The sequence below is a fragment of the Arachis duranensis genome, chromosome 2 (assembly GCF_000817695.3).
Source record: "Arachis duranensis cultivar V14167 chromosome 2, aradu.V14167.gnm2.J7QH, whole genome shotgun sequence".
NCBI classification, from domain to species: Eukaryota; Viridiplantae; Streptophyta; class Magnoliopsida; order Fabales; family Fabaceae; genus Arachis; species Arachis duranensis.
This window is the reverse complement of record NC_029773.3, coordinates 60,888,616-60,911,943: the sequence shown is the minus strand read 5'-3', so window position 1 is coordinate 60,911,943 and position 23,328 is coordinate 60,888,616. Positions and strand designations below refer to the sequence as shown.

General features: G+C 35.7%; 1 protein-coding gene and 1 non-coding gene across 2 annotated transcripts in view; one reads left to right on the top strand and one right to left on the bottom strand.

The window, feature by feature from the left end:
* The window catches only part of LOC107474492 (pentatricopeptide repeat-containing protein At1g80270, mitochondrial), a 50,127-nt gene that overhangs the window by 10,890 nt on the left and 15,909 nt on the right, over nt 1–23,328 (bottom strand). The window lies entirely within an intron of this gene.
* LOC127745081 (small nucleolar RNA R71) lies at nt 11,152–11,259 on the top strand. The gene has a single exon (XR_008006272.1). It is a non-coding gene; the product is annotated as a small nucleolar RNA R71 (small nucleolar RNA).

Genomic DNA, 23,328 nt, shown 5'->3' with positions numbered 1-23,328 from the left:
TCATTTATCCAATTCGTCAAACAATACGATAATTGCCTAGGAAGCAAAGAGCAAAGAGAGAGAGAGAGAATCGGATGCTGCAGATTTTCACACAGTCATACCGTGTACAACAAAATTCTCAATAGAAGCTCAGTTTCAACACGTGTATACTCTCGAGAAGTTCAAGAAAGTTCAAGCACAATTCAAAGAAAATGTGAAGTGCATCACAAGATCAAAGCATTCCGCTCTAGGCTATACAGTATATGAAGTTGTAGAACAAATTTTCAACTCAACATTCAACAAGTCTGCGGTTACATATGACACGGTAGCAGCCCAAGTGAAATGCCAATTCTTATTATTCGAGTCAAGAGGGATATTGTGCCGTCATGTCCTAAGCGTGTTAAGCTTTGAACAAGTAAACGAAGTGTCACCGAGATACATATTGGAAAAATAGAGCAAGAACGTAAAGAGAAGACACACACATATCAAGAGCAGCCACGACGAGCCACAGTTGGAGCCAAAAAGCAAGAGATTTGACGAATTGGTGTTTCGTTCGCAAAATATATACGAATTTGCATCAGAATCTGAGGAGCTGGCTGCGATTCTGTACCGCGCCTACGATAATGTCATGGTTGAGATGCAAGAATTGAAAGTCAAAAGCAAAGGGGCATGTTCGTTATCTCATGAAGATGCTAACTTGGAAGCCATTAATGAGCTTCAAAGCCCTCCACGGGTAAGAACAAGAGGACGTCCCAAAAATAGATCAGGTTCAAAGATGGAAAAACAGATTGCAAATGCTTCAAAGAAAAAGAAAACGAAAGCTCTAAGCAAGATAAAAGTGATGTTCTTTAAATAGGGGCCAATTGAGTTTAATTTTATTAATAGTTTTGCTAATATGTGAGTTTATTTTTTGCAGTTGAACCTTTTTTATGGCGGATTAGTAGTGCAATCAAATTCCAGCCAATATCATGGACATGTTTTGAATTATCAATTCAGAGATTCAATAGTACATGATAGGTTTTGGGGTGTGGATTGACACTATTTTGGTGTACCAAATGAACATTTTTGGGTGTATTCTACATGCTCTTGTTTTTGACATTTTTTTATATTTTGAGTTGCTGCTATTTGTATTGGAAATTAGTGTCTTGAACTATCTGAAGGGATTTGTTTGTTTTAAATTTACAATACATATACAATTCAATTCCTAAAGAGGGTAACAATTCAAATTTCTGAATTCTCATAAATCTTGGTTAGATTTTCCATGGAAATATATAAGCGCGCAATTTGGGTGTATTCCGGTAATTTTTGGGTGTATTATAAAAGGAATTTGGCATATTAATATATTTGATCTTATTTTTCTTGATTTTTTTGAACCTGTAATTGACAGCTTTTGAATATAGCACAGACAACTTCATAGAAGTTTATTTATGCAAACAAAATTTATAATAAGATTGGATTAAATATTCACAAACTATACAAACAGTGTTCAAACTATTCACAAACTACACAACATTCAAACTAATCACCGTCAATATCATTTGAATCTAATTGACAATATGGACTCAACAATGCTGCAAACGGCATGGACAATCTGATTGCTTCGCTTTCTCGAATGGTTATATCTCTTTCTTGATTCATTTCATCAAACAGAATCTGCGAAGCGTATTCAACTCTGAAATGGTCCACCTCCGCCTACAGTTTAAAGAAATTTCTTTTTTCTAAAATCTGTTAATTTAGTACAGTAATACAGAGTTATATATTTTTAAACATAATTACCTGCGTCCAATTCTCTCAGTCATATTTGCTCTTTTTAATGTTTTCTGGCTCAATTGTCTCGAGCCATTTCATTACATAAACTGGCACAATCGAAGCTAAAAATAAAAATAAATTAGCAAACTAAAATAGAACAATAAGAGAAAATACAAAATTTTTCAGAGCGAGATTTATACTCCATTCTTTGGCCCGCAATGTTGACATATGGCGGTTCAATTTGATAATCATTTTTCCTGAGAGGTTGCCCTCCAGCAAATACCCTTATTCTAGAAATTACATAGCCCTAAAAACAAAAAATAAAATATAAGAAAGGTTATATTTAAAAACCTTATTACACCCAAAGGATCCCATAGTACACCTTATTTTAAACAGCACTACACCCAAATCTTATAATGCTAACAATAGACTTATACCAAAGAATTTATAGAGAAAACAGAATCAACTTACAATAAATTTATTAAGCTTCATTCTGGCTGGGGAGGGACACTTCTTGTTATAGGGGTCAAGAACACGAAATTTTTTGTTTCTAACATCTGCCATCCATGTCCACCAATGATCTACGTAGCAAACATGGGCAAATATCTGAAGTTTAGCCGGAAAGAAAAATGTTTTAGTTTAATTGGCACCTAACAAAAGAATTGTGATAAGAAGTTTTAGAAACAAAAAATTACATGGATGGGATGACAACTTTTTCAAGTCCAAATAAGGGATGAACATTTTGTAGTCTAGAATGTCAAAGGGCTTATTTGATTTTTTATGTAAGAAGTCCCCACCGCCATAATTCCCCAAAACCATATTCTGCATAATTTATATAATTGATAAACCACTATTTCATTGTTTATCCTGTGCTTAATCTAGTAGATTTTATCCATTATTCTCACACTTATTCATACTAATTGCATGGTTTTACGTTTTCCTTCATATTTTGTGATATGATTGAGAACATGCTTCTTGGGCCTTATATTTGCTAATATTAATCCTCTCTTATTATCATTCGATACCTTGATATGTGTGTTAAGTAATTTCAGGGATTACAGGACAGGAATGGTTTAGAGGATGGAAAGGAAGCATGCAAAAGTGGAAGGAATACAAGAAGTTAAAGGAACTGCAAAGCTGTCAGCCAGACCTCTTTGCACTCAAACAGTCATAACTTGAGCTACAGAGATCCAAATGATGCGGTTCTAGTTGCGTTGAAAAGCTAACGTCCGGGGCTTCGATTTGATATATAATTTGCCATAATGGCCGTACAGATAGGTGACGCGAACGCGTGCTACACCCAAACGTATCGCAGTGACGAAAATCAGCGTGGTAGATTTCGCAACCAGCGAATCCTTGGCTATTTTTGGCCCGGTTTCAAGCTCAGAAAAAACAGATTAAAGGTTGCAAAGTTGAGGAATGAAGAGAGATAACTCATAATTCACTTTTTATAATTTAGATGTAGTTTTTAGAGAGAGAGGTTCTCTCCTCTCTCTTAGGATTTAGGATTAGGATTCCTCTTAAAGGATTTATGATTTCTTATTATTTCAACTTACAATTTCTTCTGAGTTCCAGGTTTAATGTTCCTTTAATTTACTTTCCCAACTTAATTTATGAACTTTTTCATGTTAAAATTGATATCTTCATTTAATATAATTTGAGGTATTTTAGAATTATGATTGCTTTCTTTTATTTATATAAATAATTTAGATTTTTCCCTTTTGGCTTTGGTTGAGTCATTGGAGATACTTGAGTTATCAAACTCATTGTTGATTGAAAGTTGGAATTCTTCAAGAATTAATTCGAGTTCCAATAACTCTAGCCTTTCCCAAGGAAAGACTAGGACCTGAGGAATCAAAATCAATTCATCCACTTAACTTATCTTCATAGTTAGAGGTTAACAAAGTGGGGAAAAAAATCCAATTCTCATCACAATTGATAAGAATAATTGGGATAGAACTTCCAGTTCTCATACCTTGCCAAGAGCTTTATTAGTTATTATTTTAACTACTTGTTATTTTACATTACTTGTTCAACCCTTTTGAAAACCCCAAAATATACCTTTGCATAACCAATAATAAGAACACCTCACTGCAATTCCTTGAGAAGACGACCCGAGGTTTAAATACTTCGGTTATCAATTTTATTAGGGGTTTGTTACTTGTGACAACCAAAACTTTTGTACGAAAGTATTTTCTGTTGGTTTAGAGACTATACTTACAACGTGATTACTTTTATTCTTTACCGATAGAAAATCTGATCGTCAAAATGGCGCCATTGCCGGGGAATTGCAAACATGTGCCTTATTATTGGTTATTGTAAATATTTTTCAAAAAAAATTCAGATTTTTATTTTAAAATTTTTATCTTATCTTAACTTAGTTTTAAATTTCAAAATTCAAATCTTTTTAAAAAAATCATATCTTTTTCAAAATCTTATCTTATCTTTTTTTTCAAAAATCATATCTTTTTCAAAATATTTTCTTTTTGTTAGTTTTGGTTTTTATTTTCTCCTACTACTATGAACTCTCACCCCTTTGGCTATGAGTCTGGTTACAATTATGTTACAGGAAGAGAAAATTATAATGACAACATGCACCAAGGATGGGACAATCAAAGATGGGAGGAGCCACAAGGATTTGATCAACCCTCATGGCAACAACCACTTCCAATGGACTATCAACAACCATTCTGTGATGTATATCAAGGCAATGGCTATGGTGAGCACTCTTTTGATTATCAACAACCACCACCATATGCCTATGAATCCCCTCCTCAACATGACTTTGGACCACCATACTCACAAGCCCCTTTCCGCCATTCACCTCCATATGACCCTAACCCTCAACCACCATACCAACTACCATATGAACCATATATAGAACCACTCCAATTCCAACCCAATTACTCCCAAGAACCACCACCTCAATATTCATCATCTCCATATCCATCAATTCAAGAGCATTATGATCCTACTTATGATAGCCGAGCGCAACAAGAGTCAAAGGATCATTTCGAGGAGACAATGGATCGACTCAATGCAACCATTCAACAACTGGGCCAAGCGATAAGCCGACTAGACTCCCGACATCTGGACACTCAAGGAACTCCCATGGCTTCATGTGGAGAATCTACTGAAGAACGCAGCATGAAGGAGAAGCTAGAAACTCCGGTGGACAATGAGCAACATGACTTTGTATTGGAACAATTGGAAGAAGCTGTAATCGTTAAAGAGGAAAAAGTGGTCGAAGACTTAGGAGATGCGGAACCTCCATGGGAAAGTCAGGCTATAGAGCCTCCTTCCAAGGCGATTGAAATTGATGCTGAGGAGGGTGTACAATCTCTAAGGCATATCTTGGTTGAAGACTTGGAAGAGATTGATCAAGAGACGGAGACTAAAGAAGCAGAAGCACAGCCTCCCATGCCCTTGGTAAGCAATGAAGAATAGATTAAATTGGAAGAAAGCTACCAAGAAGAAGAGGTTGAAAGTGAAGAAGCTTGCAAAGAGGTGGAAGTTGTCAGAGAATAGCACAAGGGAGTAAAGCCTGCAACTACCTTGCCAAAGTTGTTGGAGACTCCTCCCCCTAAGTTGCCATCATCCTTCACAACATTCAAGTGGGTAAAATTCATATCCCTTAGCTTTCTAATTCCACTTGAATATGGGCTACTGGAGACGGATGGTCAACTTAGAGCTCTTTGTGGCATTAAGAGTAAGAAGAAGATGGTCAGTGATAAGAATTATCCTGCAAGGTTCATTATGGTTGGAAGCTTTAAGTTTAAACGCAAAGGTTGGTGTAGAGCTCAATTGAATAGGTCTAGGAAGTTGTTTGGATGCTTCAGTGAGAATTCTAAAGCTGAACCACCCGGATGGAATCATGATAATCAATTTGAAGACGGGTGTAGAAACAAGATTTGGGATTCGGGAATATATGATGATCAAATTTGGGAGCTCAAAGCTTGTGAAGAACTCCATCAAAGCTTGAGAAATTTACTTGGTATTAATAGAGCTTATTGGAAGTCCAAGCATTGGTGAAAGTTTCAGGATGAGTTCAAGCACAAGCCACCATGACAGAGAGCTTGCCAAATGTCCAACTTAAGGACTTTAACTAAAAGTGCTATGTGGGAGACAACCCACCGTGGTATGATCGTCCCTTTTTCAGTTTTAATTTTAGTTTGATTTGTTTGTTTTTGAGTTTTGATTGAACCTGGAATCATGCATAACATTTATATTAGCATTGCATTCTGCATTTTGCAAAGAATAAGTGCACGATAGGGAAGTAGATGCAAGATGTTTATTGGCATGCCGGCAAGGGCATGAGTAGCATAGATCAAGCATCACTTCGTAACAAACTATCACGTTTGTATTGACAATTAAATTCAATTAATAAAATAGTAAAGGGAATTTGTGAAAAGCAAGCATTAAATAGTAGAATAGAATAATGTAGAAAAGTGCATGATGCCATACGGGCTTTTTCACAAACACCTAGCATGCATGATAACTAATTCAATGAAAATAATAAATTGGACATGCAAGCAACCCTTTTAAAAATATAATTGCCAAAAAATTTTGTAATACTCCACAATGATTAAATAAATTTCCAGCACCAATAAAAAGGAAAGAAAAAGAAAACATATGCAATGAAAGTAAAAAGAAAGAGAAAGGAAGAAGAAAACATAAATAAAGAACAAGAATAGAAAAGTAAAGGGGGAAGAAGAAAAGAAAAACCTGGATAATGGTGGTGAGAGAAAGAAAAAGTAGAAGGTGAGAATGAGGGAGGAAGGAAGAAGGGGGAGGAAAGAAATAAGAAGGGAAAAGAAAAAGTAGGATTTGGGGAAGAGAAAGATAAGATATTTGGCAATTTAGGATAAGCTGTGCGGCGCAAGCGACGCGGATGCGTAAGTGACGCGTTCGCGCAAATGCGCATTAAGTGAATCGACGCGGACGCGTGACACATGTTATGCTACTGGTGCGAGGGCAGCCTCGCGCTCACACAACTCTCTGTTCGAATTTTTATTTTTTCCAAATGTTGGGTGACGCGATCGCGTGAGTGGCCATTAGAAGGATATGACGCGACGCGTGAGCCATGCGTCCGCGTGGGAAGAATTTGTGCGTTCAGCACCGATCCATCACCACTCTAGCACAACTTTCGGTCGTGCACCCATTTTACATCGAATCCCAGGGCACGCGGCCGCGTGAGTGACGCGGACGCGTGGGAGGCCAATGTTTGCACTTGACACGGATGCGTCAACGACGCAGTCGCGTGTAATGATATGTGCCAAGGGCACGCCTCCAGCCACGCTCTCGCGTGACGTTCTGTTCAATTTCCCTTTCTTCAAAATGCACTAGTGATGTGGACGGGTCAGCGACGCTTACGCGTCGCGTGCGTAAAAATTTTTTTTTTTGAAAAATATTTACAGTAACCAATAATAAGGGACACGTTTGCAATTCCCCGGTAATGACGTCATTTTGAAGAACTGAAGATTGATGGTTTAGAAGTTATAGTAAACTCTCGTTGTAAGTATAGTTACTAAACCAAGCAATCAACCTTTCTTACAAACGTTTTGGTTGTCACAAGTAACAAACCCTTTTAAAATTGATAACCGAGTATTCAAACCTCGGGCCGTCTTCTCAAGGAATTGCAGGGAGGTATGTTCTTATTATTGGTTGTGGGTTTTGTAAATTGGGGTTTTGAAAGTGGGGAACAAGTAAATTAAAGGACAAATAAATAATTAACTATAAAATAAACTCTTGGCAAGATATGAAATTCGGAAGTCCTATCCTAGTTACTCCTATAAGAATGGAAGTTAATCCCACTTCGTTAACCTTTGTGTAAGCAAGGGAACGTCCAATGAACCAATTGGTTAGATTTCCCAAGTCCTAGCCAAATCCTAAGGAAAGACTAGAGTTAGTGGAATTCCAGTTAATTAGCCGACATAACGATCAATCATGAATAGTTGATAACTCAAGAGCTTCCAGTTAATCAATTAAAGCCAATAATATAAAAAGCTAAATATGAATCTTAGATCTGAAATACCTCAAATAAAAATATCAAAAGTAACATGGGCAGTTGTAGCCAAATAAAGAAGTTGAGTTAAACATAGAAATCCATAAACTAAATTGAGGAAATAAATAAAAGGAACATTGAACCTGATATGAAGATGAAATAATCCTGAAGTAAAAAGATATCTTAATCCTAAAATAAATTCTATTCCTAATCCTAATCCTAAGAGAGAGGAGAGAGCCTCTCTCACTAAAAACTACATCTAAACTATGAAAAGTGAATTATGAAAGCATCATCAAGAATGGATGCATTCCCCCACTTTATAGCCTCTAATCTGTGTTCTCTGGGCCGAAAACTGGGTCAGAAACAGCTCAGAAATTGTTGATTGTGAAATCTGGTCTGTACAGGTCGCGGCAAAGTGACGCGGAGGCGTCATCCACGCATCCGCGCGGATTGAAGTTCACAGATGCGATGCGTCCGCGTGGAGTGCGCGTTCGCGTCACCTATCTGTATGGCCACTATGGTGAATTATATATCAAATCGAAGCCCCGGACGTTAGCTTTTCATCGCAATTGGAACCGCATCATTTGGACCTCTGTAGCTCAAGTTATGATTGTTTTAGTGCGAGAGGGTCAGGCTGACAGCTTTGCAGTTCCTTCAACTTCTTGTATTTCTTCCACTTTTGCATGCTTCCTTTCCATCCTCTAAGCCATTCCTGCCCTGTAATTCCTGAAATCACTTAACACACATATCAAGGCATCTAATGGTAATAAGAGAGGATTAAATAAAATAAAATAAAAGCCAAAGAAGCATATTTTCAATCATAGCACAAAATCGGGAAGGAGAATGTAAAACATGCAAATCATATGAATAAGTGGGAAAAGAGTTGATAAAAACCACTCAATTGAGCACAAGATAAACCATAAAATAGTGGTTTATCAGGTAGGTTGGGTGGGAAAAGGGATTTTAAATTTTGAAGGTAGGTGGGATTTATGGGGAATAGTGGATGGATGTGAGTGGTGAAGAGGTGATGGGAAAGAGAGATTGAGGTGATTGGTGAAGGGTTTTTGGGGAAGAGTGTTTATTGGATTGTGTGAAAAAGAGAGAGAGGGTGAGTTGAGGTAGGTAGGGATCCTGTGGAGTCCACAGATCCTGAGATGATCATGTGGGGTCCATAGATCCTTAGGTGTCAAGGATTATCATCCCTGCATCAATGAGGCGTGTAAAACGCCCTCTGCATGCAATCCTGGCATTCAACACCAAATTGATGCTTGTTTCTGGCATTGAACGCCAGCTTCATGCTTGTTTTGGGCGTCCAACGCCCATTTGCAGCAAGTTTCTGGCGTTGAACGCCAGTTCCATGCTTGTTTCTGGCGTTCAGCGCCAGCTCTCCTCAGGGTGTATTTCTGGCGTTTAAATGCCAGGATGTTGCTTGTTTCTGGCGTTCAACGCCAGATCCATGCTCTGTTCTGGCGTTAAACGCCAGCCAGATGCTCCTTATTGGCGTTTAAATGCCAGTAAGCCCTTCCTCCAGGGTATGCTTTTTCTTCTGCTATTTTTTATTCTTTTTTTAATTTTAGTATTTATTTTGTGACTCCACATGATCATGAACCGAATAAAACATAAAGGAAGAATAAAATAAAAGTAAGATTAGATAAATAAAAATTGGGTTGCCTCCTAATAAGCACTTCTTTAATGTCAATAGCTTGACAGTGGGCTCTCATGGAGCCTCACAGGTGATCAAGTCAATGTTGTAGACTCCCAACACCAAACTTAGAGTTTGGATGTGGGGATTCAACACCAAACTTGGAGTTTGGCTGTGGCCTCCCAACACCAAACTTAGAGTTTGATTGTGGGGGCTCTGTTTGACTTTGTACTGAGAGAAGCTTTTCATGCTTCCTCTCCATGGTTGTAGAGGAACACCCTTGGGTTTTAAACACAAGGTAGTTCCCATTCAATTGAAGGACTAATTCTCCTCTGTTAACATCTATCACAGCTCCTGCTGTGGCTAGGAAAGGTCTTCCAAGGATGATGCTTTCATCCTCCTCCTTCCTAGTGTCTAAGATTATGAAATCAGCAGGGATGTAAAGGCCTTCAACCTTTACTAACACGTCCTCTACCAATCCATAAGCTTGTCTTACTGACTTGTCTGCCATTTGTAATGAGAATATGTCAGGCTGTACCTCAATGATCCCCAGCTTCTCCATTACAGAGAGTGGCATAAGATTTATGCCTGACCCCAGGTCACACAGAGCCTTTTCAAAGGTCATGGTGCGTATGGTACAAGGTATTAAGAATTTGCCAGGATCTTGTCTCTTTTGAGGTAAGGTTTGCTGAACCCATGTATCTAGTTCACTAATGAGTAAGGAAGGTTCACCTTCCTAAGTCTCATTACCAAACAACTTGGCATTCAGCTTCTTGATGGCTCCTAGATATTGAGCAACTTGCTTTCCAGTTACATCTTCATCCTCTTCAGAGGAAGAATAGTCTTCAGAGCTCATGAATGGCAGAAGGAGATTTAATGGGATCTCTATGGTCTCTATATGAGCCTCAGATTCCTTCAGGTCCTCAATAAGGAACTCCTTCTTGCTTGGGAGATGTCCCATGAGGTCCTCCTCATTGAGATTCACGTCCTCCCCTTCCTCTCTAGGTTCGGCCATTTTGATTATATCAATGGCTTTGCACTCTCTTTTTGGATTCTCTTCAGTATTGCTTGGGAGAGTACTAGGAGGAGTTTCAGTGACTTTCTTACTCAACTAGCCCACTTGTGCCTCCAAATTTCTTATGGAGGACCTTGTTTCACTCATGAAACTTAAAGTGGCATTAGACAGATTAGAGACTAAGTTTGCTAAATTAGAAGTACTCTGCTCAGAATTCTCTGTCTGTTGCTGAGAAGATGATGGATAAGGCTTGCTATTGCTGAGCCTATTTCTTCCACCATTATTAAACCCTTGTGGAAGCTTTTGTTGATCCTTCCATGAGAAATTTGGATAATTTCTCTATGATGAATTATAGGTGTTTTCATAAGGTTCACCCATATAATTTACCTCTGCTATTGCAGGTTTCTCAGGATCATAAGCTTCTTCTTCAAAAGATGCCTCTTTAGTACTGTTGGATGCATTTTACTATCCATTCAGACTTTGAGAAATCATGTTGACTTACTGAGTCAACATTTTGTTCTGGGCCAATATAGCATTCAAAGCATCAATTTCAAGAACTCCCTTCCTCTGAGGCATCCCATTATTCACGGAATTCCTCTCAAAAGTGTACATGAACTGGTTATTTGCAACCATGTCAATAAGTTCTTGAGCTTCTGCAGGAATTTTCTTTAGGTGAATGGATCCACCTGCAGAATGGTCCAGTGACATCTTAGAGAACTCAGATAGACCATAATATAATATATCCAAAATGCTCCACTCTAAAAGCATGTCAGAAGGACATCTTTTGGTCATCTGCTTGTATCTTTCCCAAGCTTCATAGAGGAATTCACCATCTTTTTGTTTGAAGGTTTGAACATCCACTCTAAGCTTGCTCAGCTTTTGAGGAGGAAAGAACTTAGCCAAGAAGGCCGTGACTAGCTTATCCCATGAGTCCAGGCTATCTTTAGGTTGTGAGTCCAACCATGTTCTAGCCCTGTCTCTTACAGCAAAAGGGAAAAGCATGAGCCTATAGACTTCAAGATCTACTCCATTAGTTTTAACAGTCTCACAGATCTGCAAGAACCTAGTTAAAAATTTGTAGGGATCTTCTGATGGAAGTCCATGGAACTTGCAGTTCTGTTGCAGTAGAGGAACTAGTTGAGGTTTCAGCTCAAAATTGTTTACTCCAATGGCAGGGATTGAGATGCTTCTTGCATCAAATTTGGAAGTAGGTGTAGTATAGTCACCCAGCATCCTTCTTGCATTATTATTTTCGGCAACCATCTCCTCTTCCTTTTTGAAAATTTCTGTAAGGTTGTCTCTGGATTGTTGTAATTTAGCTTCTCTTAGTTTCCTCTTCAGAGTTCTTTCAGGTTCAGGATCTGCTTCAACAAGAGTATTCTTGTCCTTGCTCCTACTCATATGAAAAAGAAGGGAACAAAAAATAATAATAGGGATCCTCTTTACCACAGTAGAGAGATTCCTTTATGTTAGTAGAAGAAAAAGGGAATAGAAGAAGGAAAAGATAAGAATCCAAACACAAGGGTGAATATAGGTTCAGATTCTTTGAGATGAAGAGAAGTGTTAGTAAATAAATAAATAAATAGAAGAAGATGAGAGGAAGAGAATTCGAAAATTAATTTTGAAAAAGAGTTAGTGATTTTCGAAAATTAAAAGAAGAATTAAAATTAAAATTAAAATTTAAAACAATTAACTAATTAAAAAGAATTTTAAAAAGAGGTGAGGAATTTTCGAAAATTAGAGAAGGAAAGTAGTTAGGTGGTTTTGAAAAAGATAAGAAACAAACAAAAGTCAATTAGTTAGTTCAAAAAGATTTAAAATTTAATTTTGAAAAGATAAGAAAAAAGATAAGAAACAAACAGAAGTCAACTTTTTAAAAAAGATAAAATTTTGAAAAAGATATAATTAAAAAGATATGATGGAAAAATATTTTGAAAAACATTTGATTTTTTTTAAATTGATTACTTGACTAACAAGAAACTAAAAGATATGATTCTAGAATTTAAAGATTGAACTTTTCTTAACAAGAAAGCAACAAACTTCAAATTTTTGAATCAATCACATTAATTGTTAGTAAAGTTTTCGAAATTTTGAAATAAAGATAAGAAAAAGATTTTGAAAAAAAATATTTTTAAATATTTTCGAAAATTAATAAGAAAATGAAAAAGATTTGATTTTTGAAAAAGATTTTGAAAAGATAAGATTTTTAAATTTGAAAATTTGACTTGACTTATGAGAAATAGTTAAGTTTTAAAAATTTTTTGACTAAGTCAACTCAAATTTTCGAAATTTATGAGAGAAAAAAGGAAAAGATATTATTTTGATTTTTGAAATTTTTTATGATGAGAGGGAAAAACATAAAAAAAATGACTCACAACATAAAAATTATGAATCAAAACTCATGATGCATGCAAGAACACTATGAATGTCAAGATGAACACCAAGAACACTTTGAAGATAATGATGAACATCAAGAACATGTTTTTGAAAAAAATTTTGATGCAAAGAAAACTTGCAAGACACCAAACTTAGAAATCTTTTATGCTTAGACACTATGAATGCAAAAATGCATATGAAAAACATCATACAACACAAAACAAGAAAATTTAAAGATCAAACAAGAAGACTTACCAAGAACAACTTGAAGATCATGAAGAACACTATGAATGCATGAATTTTCAAAAAATACAAGAACAAGATGAATATGCAATTGACACCAAACTTGAAACATGACACAAGACTTAAACAAGAATCACAAAATATTTTTGGTTTTTATGATTTTATGATTTTTTTTGTATTTTCTTTTATTTTTTTCAAAAAACATATAGGAAAAAGAAAACAAGAAATTCAAAATTTTTAATAAGAATTCTAGGAATCTTTCAATGTTAGCCTAAAGCTCCAATCCAAGGGTTGGATATGGCTTAATGGCCAACCAGCTTTAGGATATAAATCAGGCATGCAACAGCTGATACTTCATCCAACTCTCTATACATGCCCTTTATGTTGACAAGTGGAAGCCTTAATCCAAAAGAATTTGGACATGGCTTTACAGCCAGCTAGGCTTCAACATGTTACCATGAAACTCTAGAATTCATTCTTAAAAATTTTGAATAATTTTTGAAAACAAAAGGGAAATATTTTTTTTTGAAAGATTTTCGAAAAAAAAATTTTTCGAAAATAAAAAAAATTACCTAATCTGAGCAACAAGATGAACCGTCAGTAGTCCAAACTCGAACAATCCCCGGCAACGGCGCCAAAAACTTGATAGGCAAAATTGTGATTTCTGATAATGGCATTCATGTTCGTTCTCTCCCTGGTAATGGCGCCAAACACTTGGTGCATGATACCATGGTCGAAACATAACTTCACAACTTCGTACAACTAACCAGCAAGTGCACTGGGTCGTCCAAGTAATAAACCTTACGTGAGTAAGGGTCGATCCCACGGAGATTGTTGGTATGAAGCAAGCTATGGTCATCTTGTAAATCTCAGTTAGGCGGATAATAAATGGTTATATTGGTTTTCAAAATTAACAATAAATAAAACATAAAATAAAGATAGAAATACTTATGGAGATCATCGATGGGAATTTCAGATGGGCGTATGAAGATGATGTGCTCCTTCTGAATCTCTGCTTTCCTACTGCCTTCATCCAATCCTTCTTACTCCTTTCCATGGCAAGCTATATGTAGGGCATCACCGTTATCAATGGATACATCCCATCCTCTCAGTGAAAAAGGTCCAAATGCTTTGTCACGACATGGCTAATCATCTGTCGGTTCTTGATCATGTCGGAATAGAATCCATTGATTCTTTTGCGTTTGTCATCACGCCCAACAATTGCGAGTTTGAAGCTCGTCACAGTTATTCAATCCCTGAATCCTACTCGGAATACCACAGACAAGGTTTAGGCTTTCTGGATTCTCATGAATGCCGCCATCAATTCTAGCTTATACCACAAAGATTCTGATTGAGAAATCCAAGAGATATGCGCCCGGTCTAAGGTAGAACAGAACTGGTTGTCAGTCACGCGTTCATAGGTGAGAATGATGATGAGTGTCACGGATCATCACATTCATCATGGTGAAGTGCAATGAATATCTTAGAAAAGGAATAAACTGAATTGAATGGAAAATAGTAGTGATTGCATTGAAACTTGAGGTACAGCAGAGCTCCACACCCTTAATCTATGGTGTGTAGAAACTCCACCGTTGAAAATACATAAGTGATAAAGGTCCAGGCATGGCCGAATGGCCAGCCCTCAAAACGTGATCACAGGATCAAAAATACAATCCAGAATGTCTAATACAATAATAAAATGTCCTATTTATACTAGACTAGCTACTAGGATCTATAGAAGTAAGTAATTGATGCAGAAATCCACTTTCGGGACCCACTTGGTGTGTGCTTAGGCTGAGCTTGAGCTTTACACGTGCAGAGGCTTCTTTTGGAGTTGAACGCCAAGTTGTAACGTGTTTTTGGTGTTCAACTCTAGTTTGTGACGTGTTTCTGGTGTTTGACTCCAGAATGCAGCATGGAACTGGCATTGAACGCCAGTTTGCATCGTTTAATCTCGAATAAAATATGGACTATTATATATTGCTGGAAAGCTCTGGATGTCTACTTTCCAAAGCCGTTGCTGGAAAGCTCTGGATGTCTACTTTCCAAATCCATTTTGAGTGCAGGGAGGTCAGAATCCAACAGCATTAGCAGTCCTTTGTTAGCCTTTTATCAGAGTTTTGCTCAGGTCCCTCAATTTCAGCCAGAAAATACTTGAAATCACAGAAAAACACACAAACTCATAGTAAAATCCATAAATGTGAATTTATCATAAAAACTAATGAAAACATTCCTAAAAGTAGCTAGATCCTACTAAAAACTACCTAAAAACAATGCCAAAAAGCGTATAAATTATCCGCTCATCATGTACCATATACATACTCCATTAATAATTCATTAAGTCCATTCCTATTTTACGCTCTTCTACAAGAAACCAAAACCATACCTTGGCCGATTCCTCCCTAAGCTTGGAACACCTCAAAAACCTCTCCTTTCACAAACTCCAAGCTTCCAAATGTCAATTCCTCAAGCTTAATCACCCGGATTTCGTTCCAACCCGCTAAATTAAACTCCAAATCAACAAGAACACAATCTAATTCATACAATATCACTATAATCCTCAAATGGTTCACTAATTCAATAATTCACAAGGGTTCAACAGTTTCTTACCTTACCAAGGCATCAAATGAACAAAACCCAATAGTTTCTTCAAGCTAACTCAAGTCTAGAACATCAAATCACATAATATATCAAACTCAAAACCTTAAATTTTAATCGATCAAACTTAAAACCTTAAATTTTGAAATTAGAGAAGAATGGATGAGTAAGAAATTGCTAGATTCTTACCAAATTGATATGTGGCTTTTGTACAGAATTCCGAGACGAATGCGTGGTCGTTGACGTCTCGTCAATCGGAGCTCCAGATTGAAAGTTATGGATGAAAATTGGAAGGGATGGTTAAGGTTCTTCTTCGCGTTTCCACCCTATTCAGCGTGATTCCATCAAGTGTCTGAGGAAGAAGGCTGAGTTATATATTATATATGCTGGGCCATGGGCTCGGTTTTGGCCCAGTCCAATCGGTTTGGCCTGTTGGCCCAATTTTGTGCCAAAATCTTTAAAATTAGTGTCAAAATTTATATTTGAATTATTTCTACTTCATGAAATTATAAAATTTATTTTTCTATTTTTTTAAATAATAATTAATTTATTAGTTAATTATTTACTAATTACTTGAAATTTACAATAACTGCAACTAACAGAAACCTCTGAACAATAGAAGCTTTTGCCATTATAACATGTGAAATAAATGGTTCTCTTCTTCAAGCTTTTGCCAAACGGAAAGAAATGTGAAATAAAATAAGATGAAATATTGAAGGAAATGTTGGCCTTTTTATTCCCATGTCCAATTCAAAATTTTTAAAAAGCAAAATCAACGGCAATTGATGGTCAAAACCACTGCTCTTTTACAAGAAGAGAAATGGAAAAATTATAAAAATATTGGGTTGGGGAGGAAACAAACTAAACATCCTATCTTCCCTTTCCAAGCTGAACTGCAATTCTATGGTTAGTATTTGCATATATAAAAGGATACTGAAATCAAGACCTTAATCAGAACAGAAGAAGCTAACAACACCAAGTTCGACAATCATAACTCAGAAAGAACAAAAACATCTATAATGAAATATTCATAAGAGACGCTAATCATGTTAAATACTTATATAAGACATAACAAAGTATGTTGCAGAGTTATGTGGAGTATGATACAAGCAAAACAAAAATCATAAGTGTAAGATTTGGAAAAGAGAAAAGGGAGTAGATTGGAAGAGAGGTCCAAAGCACATGTTAATCCTAAGAAAAACTTACTATTCAACAGGATAATCAATTAATCCAAATCTAAAATATTAAGACCTCATTCAATAGAAATCTCAAATTACATAAAGCCACAGATAACCAACCCTTATAATATGCTATTACTCTAAATTTCCATACTAGCATGACATTATAGGGTTCCTTAACTAGGAAATAGCTTTCCATATAAACCATAACTCATAATCAATATGTCAAAAGCAAAGTAGAATGCAGAGGAATAATGAAATCAAATCAAGTCAAAAATTACAATACTATATTAAATGGTAAATAACTTGAAAGTGAAACAAATCATAACCAAGAGGGCAAGGAAATTAAAATTGAAAATTACCTTCAATCATACTAACAGAATGGAATCTAAGTAACCACCAAAAGCACCTATAATATATTCATAACAAAAAATGAATAAGCTCTGTCGCTTGTAATATACAGAAAATAAGAAGTTCATCACAACAACAAAATGAGAACATGGGATGCGATTGTCACCAACTACATTCTCACGAAACAAATGAAGATGTGAATGCTATTCATAGAATATACAACCTAAAACTATTTAGTGTCACAATTAGATCATTGTGAAACTGTGAAAACTATAATAAAGAACAAAAGTGAATCATAGATCATAGAAGCAACATTGGTAGAACTCAAAACTATGCAATTTGTTACTATTCTCTCTTTGGATTAAAGATCCATCAATTCAATGCTGAAACTATCTTCCCTCTTATATTCTAACTCCAATGTGCCCTAAGTCGCTAGCAACTGTAAATTTGAAATCCTATGACATTTGAAGAATTAACACAAGTATTCACAAAATCAAAAGCGAAACATCAACAGTAGCATCTTCAAATTTGAAAGCAACAATACTTGAAATTGCTGATAAATAAAATTGAGCTAGAAATAGAGAGGAAAGAATTGGCAAACCTTGTTGCAAACAGCGGTGGAGTTTAAGGAGAGTGAAGATATGCAGAGAGGGAGAAGATTAGTGAGTAAGGACTCAAGCTTGGAATCATCGCAGAGAGCTAAACAAGTGAGCATCTGATCAAAAACCTCCTCAACCTCCACCTTGGACTTTTCTGCCACCATTAACGATGCTTTTAAGATAGGAACCGAACCTAGCAATGGAGATCTGAGACACTAATGAACAAGAATAGCAATGCAGATCTGAGGGGGGAGAATGGAAACATGAAGAGCGATCAATTTGAATGAGTGAAAGATGATAGACGGTCATTGGCGATGGTAAGGCCTGCAGTGGTAATCAGCGGCGATGGAAAAAGCTTGAGGAGTTTCTCTTTAGGTTACTTGATTTAGGGAATAGAGTTAATGGTCATCTGAATTAAGATGACATAAAAAATATATAATAAAGAATTAGCGGCAATATTGATAATTGCCACTATTAATTTAGAGAAAGTAAGATTACAAATATAAAAATTTGATGATTTAGTCGCAATAGTAATAATTGCCATTATAACATATAGCAATAATGGCAAATATATAATTGCCACAAAAAGATATCTTAAATAAAAGAAATAACGGCTATTATATTATGAGACTTAGTGAGCTCAGCTTTGTTCCTTGCACATACGTGCACTCTTGCTCCAAACCCAATCAGTTCCTCCACAACGGCATGACTTCTTTTGGAGAGAAAGTAAAGTGTTGTGTTGTACTAATTTTGGACAAATGATGCAGATTATCAGTTTAATAGAACAGATTAGGTCTCAAACTAAATAAAATCAGAAGAAAAAAATAACACAATAGAAAATGCAGCAGTAACAAGCTAACAACAACAACATCACAAAAAATCAATGAAAATTAAAATACACAATAACAAAAAAAGAACCAGAGATTCTTTGTTTTTTTCTACTAGAGCATGAACTAGATCTAAAAGTACGAAGAGGAAGAAAAAAATCTAAGAAGAAGATTAAGTAGATTACCTATTAGAAGTGACAGAGACAGCGAAACTAAATTGTAGAAGCTTGCTGAAGGTAGCGACAACGGCGTTGCTTGCCGAGGTGAGGAGATGAGCTAGATTGAAAATCAGATCATAGAAGGCAGTGACAACGGTGTTGCTTGCGATGGTGCAGAGATGAATGACGGCGGTGAGATGAGCGGAGACAAATATTCATATCGAAGCCAAATCGTTGAAGCTTGCTGAAGGCAACAACAATGGAATTGCTTGCGGCGGCGAGTAGATGAGCTAGATTGAGAACTAGATCTTAGAAGCTCGTTGAAGGCAGTGACAACGGTGTTTCTTGCGATGGCAAGGAGATGAACGATGGTGATGAGACAAATGCTGACAAATCTTCAGATCGAAGCCAAATCGTAGAAGCTCACTGAAGGCAGCGACAACGGCGTTGCTTGCAGCAGCGAGGAGTTGAATGACAAATCATTGGAAGATGAACAATGGAAAGAAATTAGGGTTCGTCTTGACATCCTCACTTTCTCGCAACAATACTAATCACAGTCTCATATCCAACATCACTCAAGTTAAAAATAAAATTCTATAGCGGTTCCAAACTGCCACAATCAACAAAAGCCGCCACAAAAACCATGAGCATTATGGCATAAGTTAGCGCTGCCGAAATTAACAAATATAATGGCAGTTCTTTAACCATGCCATAAAATTAGTGCCATTTTTACCAACATTTTTTGTAGTGGTTGTACACATCCATGCAGTCACTGATGCCTCCTCCATTTCTTCCCGTGGTAGGCAATGGTAGCATGAACAGTTCACGAAACGAAAAACCACCCCCCAGACAGGAAGTTGACGTAAATGACGACAAGTTCCTCGACAAGGATTACTTGTAAATGTATAATAACATGTTTTTAAATAACGTATTTTATTTAATAATTAATAAATATGATATTTTTATTTCATGATTAATTTAATAATTTATTTTATTGTTATCAACATATATATAGCTGGTAAAAAAATACTGATTACTCGAGCGTCAGGATAATTAATTTTCAATTTTGTATTTACAGCATCTTTTTATTACCAAAATTGAGGTGTCACTAATAGTTTTTACTTTTTTCAATGACATCGATTGTTTGGCAAAAAATGTTGAATTTTATTAATGGGACTTTGACCCATACAATTTTATCAACAACCTGTTAATAAAATTGGTTGGCAAGGCCATCAATAATAATCAATGTTATTATAGTGAGTAAATGTGGACACTTCTTTTCTCCTCCTCCTCTTCCACATCCAAGGCTCAAAAGAGTCTTAACTTCTTTTCCTGCTCTTGGTGGCTCCAATGATGCTAATGATGGTGGTGTTACAATGTGAGTTTTCTTCTTTCTCTTCTTTCTCTCCCTCAAATATGTTCCTCTCTTGTTCTCTCTTTCTATCTTCTTAATTTCGCTAACAATGAGCGAAATGAGAATATGAGTCGATCTCAACCCTCCATAATTATTTACAACCTTTAGTGAGTGGTTAGCTTGGTGATCAAGCTAATTTTCAACACAAACTTTGCATGGCAGCATGCGTTTTTTTGTAAACAAATTAGCCCGACTCAAATTTAAATTTGAACTTAGGACCAAGTTGTATTTCCACTACAAATAGGCCTAATTATAATTAATTAAAAGTTGAGGGGACCAAAATATAAATAATTTTATTCAAGTCGCACAAAATCAAATTTGGGCATAATATTATGCTATTCTAGTCTTAATTGTCTCTTTTAAGGGGAGAAAACATATTAGCCTTTATTTTACAAATAGAAATGTTAGACAACCAAACAATTTTGTATAACTAATTCAAATTTACATACTTGTTCTTTTTCTTCTTCCACCTGCATTATCACCATCATCATCATATCATAAATTTAACGATAACAAAAGTATTAATGACATAAGAAATTTATTAAAAATGACACATGAATTTTTGATAAATGACATAAGAAATTTTGAAAGAACCACAAGTCCCAAACTTTAACACACTCAACTAACAAAACACATCCAAATGTGTTTTGAAATTGAAAAATACATCAATTTATTACAAATGACACATAAATGGCTAGACCTCTTATATATGAGTTTAATACCACTTAATTAACACAAAAAGTTTTCAAAGGACCGCAAGTTAAGAAATTTTTTGGATCACGGTTAGAAAATTTTGGTATCAAAATTAAAAAATTTTCTGTGTCATAGTTAAAAAATTTGGGTGCTATTTCTCTAATAAATTCTACAAAATTCAAAACAAACATATTCTCATAATTTTTTGTTTCACCCTCTTAATAAGAACCTGTGTTACAGTTAACAAATTTTGATATTATATTTTTAATGAATTCTGCACAATTCAAAACTCCATTTTCTCCTTCTCCTCCATTATCATCATCGTCATCATCATCATCATCTTCTTCTTTTTCTTCTCATAATTCTTCTTGTTTCACCCTCTTAACAAAAACATATGTCACGGCTAAAAAATTTTGATGTCAAAATTAAGAAACGTCTTGTGTCATAGTTGAAAAGTTTCGGTGCTATATTTCTGGTAAATTCTGCACAATTCAAAATTCTCCATCTTCCTTCTCTTCATCATCATCATCATCATCATCATCATCATCATCATCATCTTATTCTTTTTCTTTTTCATCAACTCTTTTTTATTTCACTTTTCCATAATTCTTCTTGTTTTACTTTTTTAACAAAAAAAAACAAGAAAAATAGAAAAAAATCAAACAAAAATAATAATAAATGTTGTAATAACCATCACCAAAAGGAGGAGGAGAAGAAATTAAAATAAAAGCACAGCAATAATAACAGCAATAAAAAAGACAATGAAGAGAAAATGTACAAAAAAAAAAGAAGAAACGCAAAGTAAAAGAAATGTGTGATTCATATGCATGTTATATAAGTACTTTTTGTTGAGTTTAAATCAATTTAATTGGACTTAGTTAATAAAAATATTCAAATGTTTAACAAGACTATTTTAAAAATTAAAATCTAACTTGTTAAGTAGAATTCATTTTCCTAAAATGACAGGATGTTATCCCAAAACTCAATGACACACGCGATGCACGTCTTCTATGTCTTATTATAAAATTGATTAAACCACCAAAAGTAACTATGAAAGATTAATTCGCTGACAAAATTAACCATAGAAAATCAAAACTCCTCAGATACCCACAATTGATTTGCTCCGTTTGTCAAAAATAGCCAAGTCTGATGTAGCCTTAGCAGAGTGGCATATGTGGACTGTTTACGTTGACGATTACACATGTTGGTAGGCATACGTGTACTCAGTATCATTTAGGGTCAATTTGAACCCTATTGCTTCATTCTTCTTAGTTGGAACCCAAATTTCGCAAGGTAACCCAAGCACAAGCATCCAAGGTAACTACAAGCGAAGAACCCTAATTCTTGAATTAATTTATGCTCATAGAATTTGAGTAATGTCAAGGAGAGAGGTAACTACAAGCGACGGAAGCAGATTTTCTAGAGCTTCACATTCGAAGATGAAGAAGAAGAAAATTATGGATGGAAGATGTCACTATGGTGAGTATATTGTCTTGTTGGAATCTTTGACGGTTACTAATCCTGGAAGATGGTTCATTCGTTGCCCCTTTTTGAAGGTATGGAACATTATTTATGATAATTAGACAAGTATAGGGTTCCTTTGCATCTCTGATATTTTGATTTTTTGGCTTCTATAGCGTCGAGATTGCCATTATTTTGTTTGGGTTGATAAAATTGATGGGGGATGGCAAAGTTTGGCAAGGTGTTTGATTAGAAGACTCAATGAGCATGAATGTGGTGTTGCTATCAATGAAGAACAATGTAATTCATGTGTGAATGGGATGATATATTTGCTATTTATTGCATTTTTATTCTATCACTATTCTCAATAATTGTTATTCTTTTATAACATTGTTTAAGCATTCTGAGCTAAGAAATTAGTTAATCATAATAACATCAATATCAGAATATAATATGTATTAGCATAATCATAAGCACTTATAAGCATTCATAAGGTTCTAAAAAGGTACATCAATAACTGTTTAAGTAGTATATGTAGCATACGAACATGACATGATAATCCAAAATAAAAATAGAAAACATAACTGATCACTTAGGAGTAAAGTATTGAGGTAAATTACATAAATATAGATTCCAAAAAAGATAAAGACTGTTAATTTTTTTTAATTTGGTGTTGAGTTGCTGCTCCCACTGGATAATCCATAGGTTGTGCCTTGCATAGTAGTAGATGGTCTGGATGGTCTGAATCCAGGAACTGGCCATGTTGGTGTAAGGTGTCATCTTGGTGTTGGCATAAACTGTGCGAACCTGAAAGTTGTGCCTGCACTGGCTCCTTGCATTGTATGTGGGGACACGGTGGGTGGCCTAACAGATGCATTGTATGGCTGCTAAAGAGTGTTCAAAGTTGGAGCCTGAGGCACAGGGGTCTGAACTTGTAATGGAGGAGGCCTCTTAGTGGATCTCTTTGTTCTCTTTATTTTTGTGGTTGGTGGCCTAATTGGTGGTGGCACTTGTGGTGTATGCGGCATATTAGGAGATGGA